Below are 15,550 nucleotides of genomic sequence, written 5' to 3'. Positions count from 1 at the left end.
AATGAAGAAATTTTTTACAGTGGTATGCAAAATAAACAGACTACGGTCAAAGAAGTAGTAACAAAAGTGAATGAATTGGAAGAATCAGTTCTAGACATAGCTCCAATTTTGTTAAATGATTTTTACTGTTTCAGACAAAATTTGTTCAGTAGTTTGAAGAAAAATTATAGTTATGGAAAAAGGATCGATGACTATTTTCAATAAATAATAATATTTAAGACTTTTTTGCATTAATTAAATTATTAAATGTATATTGATATTAATTTTTTGACAAAACCTCAGTTTTTGGAAAAACCTCAGTTTTTGGAACACTTAGTGTTCCAATTCAAGGTCGGACTGTAGTAAACAATTCAATGTTTAAAGTGACCCTATTAATTGGAGTAAAATTTAGAATTAATGTTACATTAATTACTTCTCTCCTATTTTTAGCTTTTCTGCCACAACCATCATGGGAATTGATATGTCAAGAGCCTTTGACTCCATCGGTCGAGACCTGCTCATGAAGTTCCAGCAGAACTTCCAGACGAAGATGACATCAGAATGATAAAAGTGTTACTGTTCGCCTTGGAACAACATCGTCTAGCTCCTTCTCGACAAATGTGTGAGGAGATAATCAATCACTTAACTAATTTATGCTGATGACGTCGACTTTGTGTCACCGACAAATCATCGCTCCAAAAACTATCGTAGATTGCACCGGGAAAACTTGGGAATTATCTTAAAAGTCAAATTTTCAGACTAGATGTTTCTTTTTCTACTTGCCTAATTGGCTTAAGATCGGAATGACAAACCGACCCTTCAGTTCTGAAGGCATTTTTTGAAGATTTGTTCTTGATGCTGTCTCGTGAGCTTATTTTTTACGTTGTACCATAAATAGAAGAACTATACTCTTCTGTTAAAAAATTTTCAATATTCAAGTTTATGTTAGTATTAAATATATAATTTTATAACCATAAATAAAGTGCTTCATTGATGGGCTTGGTCGTCAAAACCGACAACAAAATACCCGAGTTTTTAAATATTTAAACAAACATAGAAAAAAATTATCGAACGAATTTCCTCTCTTTACTGAACAGGAACATATTTCGTCCGGAAATATATTCCAAGTAAGATCGGACTGGGTATAGTGACAGCGTCGTCGTGACCTGTCAGTTTTCAATTCGTTACTTATCACCAAACAAAATCCATATAATATTAAGCTCGAGGATGACGGACCCTTTGGAAACGACGAGACGAGAAATTTTGTGTTAATCAGCCTCAGCAAAGTCAACGTGACGTCCCTCGATTGCTGTGTTTGTCGACGAATATTGACGATATACGACTCATATCCTCTTATTGATGGTCTGTTATTCCTCTCTTCTGTCCAACATTCCCAAAATGGAATATTTGTATTTGCCATTCAGTATTTCAGGTCGACCATTCCTCAGGCACTCTAATTATGAGTGCTATTTGTCTTTGGTGCTTAACAAACTCGAATTTGCTAAGGTGCCTAAAGTGTTCCCAACCGTGGTCAGGGGACAACTACATGATTGGCACTCTCAATGAGTACGACATATTCAGTGCCCTTCCCTGCTGTCAATTCATGCTTAGATGCAAGGTTGCTTTATTTTTAAATTGCAGAAGTGTGATGCACAGATATCTACTGATTTGAACAGATTTTTCTGTTGGTACAGTCGGAGAATGAAGTGTCCAAAATGTAGCTCTGACAACTACCACTTTCAGCACGAAATATCTCACGTCTATCGAATTCAGTTAAGATAACATTTATTTTCCTTATTCCTTTACTCATAGAAAGTTCTTATTTAGAGTTTATCTATAGAGACTGCTTCGTCAATATCGATTCTCTTAATGACCTGCAATAAAGCCTTGTTTTAAGGAAATGACCTGTTAGACCAATTTTTTACGTTATGAAATTTACGAATGTGTAAGATTTGGTTAGGAAAAAACGCCTCCATACTATTTCAAACATCAAGTAGTCATTTGATTCCAGTACTGTGTTTCTTTAAAATATGACCAACCTTCAAGAAGTTGAATTTCCAATATAGAAATTGAATTCCCTGTCATGTTTTGGCACAAGAGATCAACTTGAAGAAGTGTGAAATAATAAATTTGAACATCAACGATAGAGGCTTTGTATCTGAAGAAAAGCTTTTTAGAGCTTTGTGGTCAATGTTCCTTTGTAATATGTTTTTCGCGAAAATATTGAATGATCATTTTTGATGTATAATTTTGAGCGTTGTCATGTTGAAAAATATAATCAACAGTCTCCATTTTTTGTGCAGAATGTGCCAAATTATTGGTCAAAATGAATTGATATTTTGAAGAATTAAGCGTCTTGTCTACAAATACCAAATTGCCTACCCCATGTTAAGAAAAACAATCAAACACCACCTTTCCCTAATTTTTATTACATTACAATTTACCTTTCCCAAAGTTGACGGTTGGAGTAATATTTTCGGATTTATTTATTTCAAATTTTCTTCTATACACAATTTTTCCTTTTTCGGTCAGTAATAATTCAAAAATATATTCATCAGAAAAGATTATTGATCTAAAATCATGGTTTGAAATTTGAAGAATTCTTTTGACGATCTCAAATCTGGAAACCATGTGTTTTTTTGTTAGAAATGGTTTTACTTTGCAATTCTTCTGAAAATTTTTATTTAAATTTCGCGTTATAGTTTGTTATACGATCCAGTTTTATTGTACTTTTTGATAAAATTTACGACTGTTGAATATGCACCTTGATTTCTTTCTAATTTTAATATAGGACATATTTAAATCGTATAGCGAAATTATTTTCCCTTTCAGGGCGACGCTGCCGAATCTGTTAAACTCTAAATACTAGCATAATTTTACGGTTTAAATTTTATAACCAATTTCAATGTCACTAACATAATTTCCGACATGTCAAAAACTAAAAAAACCCTGGACTAGATACGATAAACCCGGAATTACTAAAATATGGCCGTGAAACCCTTTTTGAAAAAATCGCTACATTACTAAATGAAATCTTTCAACTAACACAACTTTACCCCTGGGGACTGAATTACTAATACCTATACCAAAACCGAATAAACCAAAAGGACCGGTTGAAAACCTACAACCAATTATATTATGTCACCGGTTTTATAGCCCACTGGGTTGGATAACCCACCTACTGCCATATTTTATATTATTAAATTCTCTACGGAAAGTCTTAGCTAACATTGTATTGGAACGAATAAAAGGACCAGTCTATGAATACCTACCCAATAGTCAAAGTGGGTTCAGAGAAGGAAGATCAACAGCTGATGCTGTATGGAGTCACAGGTGGAGATGTGTAACACATCAAAGATATTACAATGCCACTCACATTTTGGGAATAGATCTATCAAAAACCTTTGACTTGGTTAACAAGAACAAACTGATGACAGTGCTGGAAGGGATTATTGACGAATTGAATCTAAGAATGACCGAAGTTCTTCTATCTAATACAGAGCTCCTTGTGAGAGTTAGAAAAACCTACTCAAGGAAATTTGAAACAAACACAGGCATTCCTCAGGGAAACTCCCTATCTCCGCTACTATTCACAATATACCTGGAGGCCGCTATGAGCAAACTGAAACTATTATACCAAGGAAAAATAGAAGTGATGGACTGTACAATAAGTGTGACTCTACGCCAATAGGTCGCGACATCATTAGCTCTCGTCGGAGAATTTTTGGGCACGTCCTGAGGTTAGACCCGACATCCCCCTCGAACATCGCAATGGAGGATTACTACCCCTTCTTTAACGTAGGTCGTTTCTGTGTGATACCGACAACTACCCTCCCGATGGTTTAATAAAACGATCTGAAAAGCGTAAAGAAAAGATTAATCTGAATTTTCTGAAGAACCTAGCTAAGAACAGGAAAGCTTGGAGCAATCTATAGTGTTGGTAAAAAAACCGGTTTTATAGTTACTAACTTTTTTTTGGCGGATAGCATTCAATTTTCCAACTGAATTGAACTCTTTGGAGTTGATTAGATTTATAATTTTTTTATTTATAAAAAGTTCATTAATCGTTTAAAATTTTGAAGATTTTAATTTACCAGCACTGTAATTAGTTCTCCAATGTCTTTTACTGCAAATGCGGAGTTATACAAAATATAGCTCCCGTGAAAGTGCTAATAACAATAATAATTTTTCTAGTTCAACTAAATCTACGAAACGAATTCATATTAAAATTATTTTGTTCGAAACATAGCACGTCGACTTCCTTCTTAAAATAGAATCTTGTAAGTTTTTAATTTCAATTTAAAATCGGCATATCAAAAGAAGGTAGATTAAACTATTTTAAATTATTTATACAAAAATATAGTTCATTTTAAGGAAATAAAGTTGCCGGCAAAATGTTTTCCTTAATCTGTTTGAATATCATGCTGGTCTCTCGACATTCATAGGTCTTGGCTGAGATCCGAAAAAAACAGCACGTGTAGGCTGTCGATGACACCGCTGGTCTTAAAGGTAAAGAGAAAAAAAGAGAAAGAAGTTTTGTAATGCACTTTCTGTTTTCATCTGATAGGCAGCCCATCGTGCTCGTTTGTAGTTAATAGTTGAGTTGCGGTTTTTGTCCATTTGAGAAAGGAGGTTGATAATGATTATGAGTGGATTATGGTCAGATAGAAAGTCGTAGATCACTGTCCATGATTTACGAGATGAGATCGTGAGTTAGCATAGTGTCAGATTGGGTGATGTGTTTTGATCATTTGGCGTTGACCCGCATCTTCTGTAAAGGCGGGGGATGTTAAAAATGACAAGGTTTTCCATTTTGACTTATAGTTATATACTCCTTAGATCTTCGGTCATTTGATAAATATTTTCTACTCAAAATTATTAAAAATTCTGATATCTGGATCGTTAATCAATTTGTTTTCAAAATAAAAAAGATAGTTGATAGAAAAGAATTTGGCAATATCTTAAAAGATCATGTCTTATCTGAAAAGCGGTTATTTGACATTTCGAATCTTATCGGGGGGTTTGGACCAATAGATTGTTTCCAGTCTGAACTAAAAATTTACATTATTATAAGTAGCAAAAAACTAAATAAATCTGATTATTGAATTAAAAATATTTCTAAATTGGACACCGTTGGTGGTTTAGTTTAATCTACACAAATATGGGCAACTTTGTAAAAAGACAAATTTCTGCTTTTCCCGTCTTGGAAATGGTACTCAGACCAGTGCGTTTCTATGTGTTTTCAAAAAAGCATTTAATTAGAACTCTTCTAAAGCTTAGTATTTTTTAAAGAGGTGCAGTAGCATCCTCACTATATTTAAGTAAACTAGTCGTGTTTTCTCTTAAGCTATCTCAGAGTAAACTCCCCTGGTCAAATTCATCTGTCTCTGAATTGAATGGTACCAACCTTCGCTTGTCTCAAATTACGTCCGAGCTCGCGAGAACACATGAATGACACATGGACCAGAGGTTGCATCATGTGTAGTTGAAAATCTTTACAGGTAAAACTATCAGACGTTTTCTTATTTTATTTATTTAGGACCAAAAACACCGTCATAACCATAATTAACTATTTCGGGTGATCCCAGCCTCTTTTAGAAATCTTTAATTATTTTAAATGATAAAAAGTTCTAACTAAAAAATCCAGACCTGTCAAGTAAATTCAGACCAATATAAGTGATACCAAGATTATAATTTCTGAAAGTTTTAATAATCAAGAGGAGCAAAGCCAAAAAACAAATTTTAAAAATAAAAATGATAAGATATTTATTCCAATTTCTAAAATTTCATTTTAACTCGAGCCAACCGTAGAATATTTTTTTATTGTGATTTAAAATTCTAAAAAAATTTCTCTAATTTTTTAAAAAAACAATTTTATTTATGAAAAATAAACTACATTGTTAAGGAATGGAATAAAGAGCACGGTCAAACGACACATGCGGTTAGACGCTTAATGGAGTATGCATTCCCGCGAACGATAGCTATTCCGATTTGTTGGAGCAACCATAAAACTTCCCGAGCACACCTCAATGTGTTTATTTTCTCAGGTTTCCTTTCGGGGAGTCAGAATTGCAAAACCACCTCCGAGCTAAAAGTGGTGGAATGTTCTGTTTTTCTGAACGCCTCTTTCTACTTGACTTTCATACGGTTTTTTTCCTCCTCAAAAATTGTATCCACGTCTCCAAACTATTATACTTTTTGAGATGCTCACCCTGCAATTTACAAGATGAAATATTGCTTCTATAAATTAGAAATTATATTAACTAAATCAAAAGAATCTATAGTCTGGATGAAATATTTATTTGTAATCTTTATTTGTATAATTTATTAAACTTAGTTACATGTGTTTAAGCATAATTTAACAGGCATACGATGACCTATGTCGTGTCTCAGCTGGCATGATACATTGTTTGGTTAAAAAAAACATTGGAGAGCATAATCATAAAATACAAATTTAGTTTTAAAAATATGTCTCACTCACCTAACACATTTGACGAAGAACGCAAATCAGTGGAAAAACGGTGAGATTCTATATTTGATGACGATGAACAAAACAACCCCATAGGGAGACAAAATAATGGGACATAATTTTTGGAGTAAACGTGACATTAAAGATTTTTCTGGGATTCAAATAATATCACATTTAATGTTATGTTTCCTTTTTATTGATCTAAAAAAACAAAAGATTATTGTCAAATAACCACAAAAAATGGTCTTTAGTTAACGATAATTTGATCACATTCTTGTCTATCCGCAAGTCTTAAAAATATTGATTAGAGGCAAATGCACTTTTATTTTAATTTGACGATAAGGCGTTGCTACCGAGTATAAACACGGAAAAAATTCCATTTCCGTGATACTAATGAAAGCTTAATAGAGAGAAAATGTAGATAATATACTTTGCAATCAATACGTCTATCGACTGATTAGCGTCTATTGATATTTTGCCGTTCCACTAAGCCTACAAAAATACTTTCTGGCCGTAATCTTGTTTTATAATCTCCCACTTACTTACCAGAAATGATTCCATTTATCTCAAACCATAGGAAGCAAGCGGGAATGGATTCTTATTTACAAGTACCTCCACATCTAAATGACGGCTCGTGCACTAAAATTTTAACGATTGTACGAAACGAGTCGATTCCGTGTTTTCAAGTAAATGGGGAAAAGAGACTAGTTCTCTCAGTATTTCTCAATACTGTTCTTAAAGACATTTCCCTTAAAAAAATCAACGAGACCTGTCAAAAAATGAATGTCGTATGTGGAAGATGCAATGTACTACAACTAATGGCACTCAAAAATTCAAAAACAATTCCTATAGAAGCTCCTGGCTGCGGTTTAATAAATCTTTCCGAGGCTGAGCGTCTGTGCCAATTGCTTCTTCCAGAAAATCTACCAAAATATGAGTTTCCTTTGTCGAAACAGGCTACATTAATTCATCACTACTGTTTTGGAAGATCAAATGGATTTTTTGAACAAAAATTGTACAACACTGAGTCCGACAAGTGCATAATATGCCAGGAATGTTTCGGGATGTTAAACCCCGAGGAGTTTGTCATGCACACGCATGACGTTAAAATAAGATCCGTAAAGCATTGGGGACTTGAACGATCCAAATGGCGTCATTTTATATTTGCGTCTAACAACTCAGATCCCTTTTGTGTACAAATTATTGAAGATATGAAGAATAAGTTTATACATAATTCTGTAGATTATATTTTCTATATTTTTTAGGATGATGAAATTTCAAAAGATGTCTTTATGAGGAAAGAAGTGCCAATTCGAGAGACTGATCTTAGGGCTTGGCCTCATATCACATTTGTTAGGTAAGTAAAAACTTTGATTTATATAACCCAAAATGGCTTAAAATAAGAGTATTATTTATAAGTAATATCACTAACATATTAATGTTTCTTTATTTCACAAACTAATTGACAACATTTAGTGAACCCGTTAATGATAATTACGAGAAAATTGAAGAAGAATCAAAATCAATTAAGTAAAATATTTACATTATTTTAATCAAAATGTTAATTGAATCTAATTATAGATCCGAATCCGAATTGACATCCGAGAAACTCTTATTGGAAGTGGACGAGCTCGGTTTTTTCATGGGAATAATTTAATTTAGTAAATAAAGAGAACAGTGTCATAGACTCGACTACAATCTTTCAGAAACTCAGTAAAGAAAATGAAAAAGAAAAATTTGTTTTAAGTTCAGAACAAATTAAAACCATTTCGAAACTTTTTGATAATCAAATTAGCCAAATAAAATCAGAAATGACAAGGAAGCATACATTTGAAGTAAATTTAATTAATATTAAATGACAAGTACAACCTAATAAAAAATGAACTCCTTAAAATATCAGAAGAAAAAAAAACATTATCAGTTAAAGTTAAAAAACTTAAAAATCAAAATATTTTTCTGCGTAAAAAAATTAAGAAATTTAACATGTAATAAAAATTAAATATATTTTAGATCTTTAGGAATTAAAAATAATTCTCCAAAAGATATTCAAAACTCTGAAGTAAATTTTACATAGAGTATATCCGATACACATTCCTAAAATATATTTTTAACATTATATTATATAATTAATTTTATGAAAACTAATTTTAAATTATCTTTCAAAATTGATTACCTTGGCTTTTTATCATGATTTTATCAATAGTTTATACACGCGAATGCATTTTTTTTAAATCAACCATTTTGTGAGTTTTAAAGTTATTATATTATATAAAGAAGTTTTATAGTCAAAGACAGATTTGAAAAAAATCAACGTTTTTGCGTGTTTATGCGTGCTTTGTTTGTTAATGGTTCGCGGTTTCTTGGTAACTAAGTAATTGAGATTGACAATTTTTGTCATAAATTATAATATCCCTATTAACGTTTATTCTTTAATTAATTTTGTTTTTGAAAATTGTTTGTTTTTGCGATTCTTTTTGTTTTAAGGAATCCATGTTTTCAAGTTTTCGATAAAAAATTAAATTAAACTTTTTAGAATAATTTTCGCACTTTCCAGTAGATTCATCATTAATTTGTTTGCAAAAATATACAATTTATTGAAAATTTGTGATTTTTATTAATCTTTTTTGCTATTTATTTTTAAGCTAAAAATAGCCAAATATGAAAATCCTGGACAACGGTATTGTTTCATCCCTATCGCTGTGGAGAAATCTGGGGCAACAGGCCTTTAACGACTTCTTTGATCAAAGAAGTCTAAGGAAAAGTCGCTATGTGAGAGGGGAGCCCCGGGAAGTGTCATGGTTGTTCAAACAAATCGGAATAGGCGTCATCCGCAGTAATGCACATTCCATCATGCATGCCACCGCAAATACCTTTTAACCGTGTCCTTTTTACTTTTTATCTTATAATATAAATACACGTGTAAAAAATTTTTAAAGTTTATTTATAAAACTGACTCGGAACAAAACCAATTAATAAATCTTTTATGTCCAATAATGTCCAATAATGTATATAAGAAGTACAATAACATTTTGTAATTAAATCAAATAAATATGTGTCACAGACCGCAGTCATCCAAAATAAATAATATAATAAAAATTTAATCATATTTTTTTAACACCTTGGATTTTAGAGCAGCATAATATTTTATTGGATCATAGATTTTCATTGCTTACTTACTTGCTTCCGTTTTTTCCAATATATTAGATAAAACGATACCTTTGCTCGTTTTATATTTTTTGCGAGATCTAGTTTTGAAAACTGACCATATTCCATATTTTTAGCAATTTTAATTTTTGTTACATAATTAATCTTTCCGATTGTGGTCGAGAAAACTGGAGGAATAAGTGGGAAATCGCTTCGCTTCCTAAAGAAGCTTGGATGCTTAGCCACACTAAAAAGCCACGACATACGTGAGACCCAGTGGCTTCTCCAGTTGATCTCTGTTGCTATCGTGAGAGGCAACGCAACGTCGATAATGTCGGCGGGGTCCACTTCGGATGAATTGCTTTGTTAACTTCTAGTTGATGTAATTATTATTTAACCATAAAACTTTACTGATTAATCTTTGATTTTTTTATGAACCATATAAAAATCAAAATAAATATGTCAAATAATAATATATAAGAAGTACAAGCAAACCGGGGTCATCCAAAATAAATAATATAATAAAAAATTGAATCTTTTATTTTGGAAAAATTTGCTAATCTCTGCGTCTGAGGTCTATCCCTCAATGGTTCCAAGTCGGAGTTCACTCGCCTTTCCCCTGACTACTCTCTATTCGATCAGCCCTTCGCATCTCTTTCTAAAAAGGTTGTCGGTCACAGATTTACAAATCTGAAAGATCTGATTATCCTTGGTTTGCCAATCTCCGGTGGAGGAATATCCACTGCAATCGGGGATAAGAGAGGTAAGTTAGTTCTGACCCTGGAACGAATCTTCGACCTCGATGCACACGTGAGCTATTTCTCATTAAAAACTATCTTTCTATCCTGCATCTCATCTACTTACTCCGTTCATCTCCGTGTTTCCAGGAACCCAACTTGTTGTCTGACTTGGATTTTATTATCTGAAAGTCTGTCGAAAAATTATCATTTTCAACTTCTCTGGAGACAAAATAAAACTGAATTCTCCAAATTTTTTCAAGGCTGCCGAGCATGCATTGTCGTTTTGTAGCTATTACATCGGACGAATTTGAGAATATTAAAAGAATATGCGCAAGGTTTTGATGCGCCATTGAATACACATGAAAGAAAGCATGGCGACTATCAAAAATTCCTATGCAGAAAGTATCAATTGGCAACTCCGGAAAGCCTTAAACAGAACGTTTTGAAGGATGTACAACGAAAATACTTAATTAAGCAGATACAAAGAAACCCCCTTTACTCTATTTGGTTTAATTGCAATAATGATTTAGATGTGGATTTGAAGGAATTGTCTTTGTTGTTATCACATGGGAACAACTCTCCAAGGTAGAGGGAATGCTGTGTATGATTCAGGACGGCAACTTTGACAGCGGAGGTAGTAGTTACAACCATTGAAATGCCGTCAAAAAAACTGTGGATTATTTTGCTACAAAATGTGGCAGAATGTTGAACAGCGATTACCTGCGTCGCCACAATTAGGTGGTAAGGTGTATGTGAGATATAGGAAGTTGAAGACCCACTTTGTTTAGTAGACTGTCTCTAATGAGATGGTCGAAAAACGCATGGACATGACGATCAAGACGGATACTAAAGCTAATAATAAATCGGACATTTTTGTCTACAACAAGGTTCAGAATATCATTACTTACGCTCGTCAAAGTTGGGATTACTTCTCAACAATCTTTAAAGCATGTGAAAGTTAAAAAATTACACAAATACGATCTTTTTGCAAGTGATTTAAAGTTAATCCACAATCAAAAAGTGAACGTCGTACCACTAGTTCTCACATGGAATAGAATAATATCCGAATTTTACAAGCACTATTAAAACTCCGTAAAAGTCAAAAATTCGATTCGTGTTTATGTCCAGACGATCGTGATTAAAAAGACATTAGAGAGCATGCTTCCGAAACACAAACTTTCAGCTACGGGGGCAAATCACGGAACAAATATTTTAGTGGATGTTAGAACAATCAATGAGCGACTGAATGGAAGAAGTACCCACCACGAGACATCAGTAGAACCAGATCCTGAGAGAAGGCGGAGAATCGGAAGCAGTGGGAGGAAGCTGGAATCTCTCCAGTCCGTTTTTGGGTCTGGTTTCCCATTTGTTTTGAAACCCCGAAATCCTGTCTGAGACGGACCACATCCAGGATACATGCTTGTCAAATTCTCGGTCGATTACAAATTCCAGTCCGTAGTGAATACATGTCGTTAGGAGGGTAATAAGTGTGTAATCTGCTATCTTAGAGCTTTAATATTCTGTTATTTTCGTCTCATGCGACACCTTGTGATGTTCCAGAACTCTTGCGAGTTGAAGTTTTTTGTACATGGGATTGAGTCGTGGGCTAGCGGATATCAAGTGTGAAAAATATATTTGTGCAAAAGAGAACGTTAACACCTCACATTCCGGATACAAAGGTACTGATCAGATCAAGACTGTAACATAAATTATATCTTAATAATATTAAATTTTATTCTTTAAAATTATTATTATTAATTACTAATAAATGATTTTGTTTTACTTTGTTGTGGCACATGGCTGTTCCTCAATCTCTAGTTGTACAGGAAGACAATTCTAAGGAATACGAGAAAGTAGACCGTCAAAAAGTACTAAATTGAGTAATAGACAAGATTTGTCCCCACCTAATCCGCATATTCTGTAACATTGGTGGACATCACGATTTGAGTAGTTTTCGTAACAACGAACTGCCAAATGGAGAATTCCAAATATACACATGGTATGTCTATGAGTGGCAACCATAGGATGGACGCCTCTCTCCGAGAACTATGTTGTCTGATTAGACAGGTCAAGCCGGAAATAAAGCGACGTGGCACAGTAGTTAACTTTAGCGAGGTCTACCCCGATAAAAGAAGCAACAAATTCTTGCGTAGAGATATCGGCACGCTAATTGTGGGGGAGAAGACGTCAGATGATGACATCACTCTCGATTCCCGTAGATTTAGAGTGGGGGACTACCTCAGTGTGTCAATCTGCCCTCCTAATATTCAATCTCGCCGTAGGAATAATTATTACTGACCTGTTTTTTCACTCTTTCAATTAATCATTGTTTCCTAGTTAAGTGCAGATATTTAAAAATAAAGAAACACGTGTTATAAATCAAGTGAGTAAATCTTCGTATCCCTGATCTATTAGGGCATTTTTAATATTTTGTAACAAATGTTCTTTAGCTGAAGCAGGAACGATCTCTAAATGGGGTAATCGACTCATCTACTCACGATGAGCAATTGGAGTGAGTCTATTTGTCACATCCTCTAAATTTAGGCTTTCTACACCTTCGCATTGTATAAGTTCATTGCAGTGTTTTTGAAGGGATTCATTCCACCCGGTTGATGCAAGATCTTGTTTAAGTTGCTCCTTTATTCTGAATTTAGTGCATATAATGTTTACCTTGCCATTTGTCCACTATTATTAAGAACGGTCAATATCTTTGCACGTAAAGCTAGTTCGTCCATTAAATTGAATATTTTATCATTTTATAGGAATACAAAAAATAATTAATCCTTTAAATTTTGGTAGAATGTTTTAATAATAATTTTTTAACTAATTTGAACATTTTTTAATGTTAACCGTACAATGGTTTAGTCGGGCAAATGTCTAAAAAGGTTATATAAATTTAAATCAAATCCTTTGGAAAATACAAATTGCGAGTGGTATTATGTCACATGGGCGACTATGTCGCTATGGGCAGCCAGTCCTTTTACGTGTTTTCTATGGAACCCGCAGAAAAGGTTTAATATTTAATATAGCAATGTTATATATGGAAGAGTGTAGATTAATCAATTATTCTAATTTTAAAATTACATTTGAATTATCTTTTAAAATGGCTTACCCAAAAGTATATTAATTTAAACAGCGTGTTACTCACACTTTGTGATGTCTGGTTTAAGGGTTACGTCAGAAATATTACGAATACAATCAAATTAAGGAGCGTTAATCGGGATATTCCGGAGGATATGAATGCTCGAAGCAAACACCGGTTGGCCAAAAAGGCTTCCATTTTTGTCAAAAATGTCTGAAGAATCGTCAGCAGAAAACATCATTTAATTTCAGTTAGGGTTAGATTTTGAATATTTATGTGTCACTTGCCAACGTTAAGTTAGGGTTAGATTTGAATATATTTTTTTGTCACTTGCCAACGTTAGGGTTTGGGTTAAGGTTAGAGTTAAAGTTGTTACAAACTTGTCAAAAAAATTTGATGTAAATTATAATTTACTAATGTTTGCAATTTATATTATCCAAATACAAAAATAATTCAATTATAATTTGCTAATGTTGTAAATAATTTTACTATTTTAAAGCAACCATGGTTCAAATATAAAACATCATTTTATCAAAAATTTAAAGTTCAATCATTAGTACGAATCGTTTGTCTTTATATTAGTTGGCCTGTTAGTAAAATATTTGCTATTAGTTGCCATGGTAACACGTAAGGCCAGGTTGCCCATAGGGGTCTGATCACCAGTGACATATTAACATTCATTTTCACTCGGCACAGATAACCTACGAAGAATTTACCCAGAAGCCTAGGCCAAAGAGTAGGTGGAGGAAAAACATTGTCGCAAAGATAGCTGCAAGACAGGCCGAGCTAGAAGCGTTCACTGGAGGATGAAATCAAAAGTAAGATTCCACCTTGGCGAGTACTGTACATCGTCGAGCACGACCTGCCAAATGGAAACTTAATGAGTTGAGGCGTGTCCAGGCAAATAGAGAGGAATTGATTCTTGTTTATCAAAAGAAGCTCTCAACTCATGAATCTCGGTGTCAACACAGTTAGGTACTCGAAGGAATTGCCAGGGAGTTTAGGAAGAGGCATTCATGAACAAATACCTTGCGAGAGTCCACGGAAACTCACTACAGTCTAACCTCTTTTTGGGGCACCTAGTGCCCCAAAAACAGGGGTTTCCCCAGATAGAGGAGTTTTCTAATATTAACGAAAAAAACTAACGTTTTGTTAATTTAAAACCAAAAGATGTTTATTTTTAATTTCATTTAACAATTTTAGTCTTTACTTGTCGGGAAATGATCCGTTATTTTCGCTCCGAATTGGTACTTTTGAATTAATCGATCCATTGTCAAATTAATCGATCCAAAACGACCTTGTCGAGAAATGAATGTTTATCACTATTATCGGGTTCTCTGAAGCCCTCAGAACCTTCACATCCATCAAAATTACATCCATCAAAACAACAGAAACACGTTATTATTAGTTATTATAAAATAAAATTCAAAAATTATAACTAAAAAATATATATAATGTCACCGTCCAGATAGGTCGGGGCGCCAGATCGGTTATGTATAAAATTTTTAATAAAAACTACCTTTCGGAAGTTATTTTCTTTTTCTGTTCATTCTTTTGTTGATTTTAATATTATTTTTGCCAAAATATTGAAGTTACTGAGTTCATAAAAAACCAACATCCAGTCATTTCCAGATAATTACTGTATTGATTTTGCATTTTATTTAAAAACGCTTTAACCAAGGTTAGCCAAACAATTCTCAACACTAAAGTTTATTAGAAAAATCCATTTTTAATTTTTAAAAATGTTGTAAATTTCTATTTTTATCATTAAAACTCTAAAATACAATCCGGCCTACGGCCGGATAATTCAATGTGAATATTTTTCCCTATGCGGCCTTCGGCCGCGTCGAATTTGTAACAATGGCACAATTATTTCACATTTAAATAAATATGAAACGAGAAAAAACACAGAACGAACCCCATGAATATTTGCAGTTAAAGTTTTTTTACTCTCCTAATATGTATCCTTTGATCTTTTTCATCCTCTTAATTAATTATCGTTACGAGTTCTCGACCCCTATTTTTCACAATATATTTTTGTGCAGATATTTCGTCGTATAATGGGTATTTTCTATAACCCGGGTTTGCATCGCTATCATGCCGTATTAATACTTTATCGCCACTTTTCACTTCATC

General features: G+C 33.3%; 1 long non-coding RNA gene across 1 annotated transcript; it reads right to left on the bottom strand.

Moving 5' to 3' along the window:
- Positions 1 to 12,661: 12,661 nt before the first annotated feature.
- LOC115228623 lies at positions 12,662 to 12,967 on the bottom strand. Its single transcript, XR_003883230.1, has 2 exons — positions 12,831 to 12,967; positions 12,662 to 12,800 (listed from the first exon to the last, which is right to left on the bottom strand). It is a non-coding gene; the product is annotated as an uncharacterized LOC115228623 (long non-coding RNA).
- Between the last annotated feature and the right edge of the window lie 2,583 nt (positions 12,968 to 15,550).

Source organism: Octopus sinensis, unplaced genomic scaffold, assembly GCF_006345805.1.
Source record: "Octopus sinensis unplaced genomic scaffold, ASM634580v1 Contig10832, whole genome shotgun sequence".
Lineage (NCBI taxonomy): Eukaryota > Metazoa > Mollusca > Cephalopoda > Octopoda > Octopodidae > Octopus > Octopus sinensis.
Note: the sequence above shows the minus strand (reverse complement) of the source record. Positions and strands in the feature narration are given on the sequence as shown.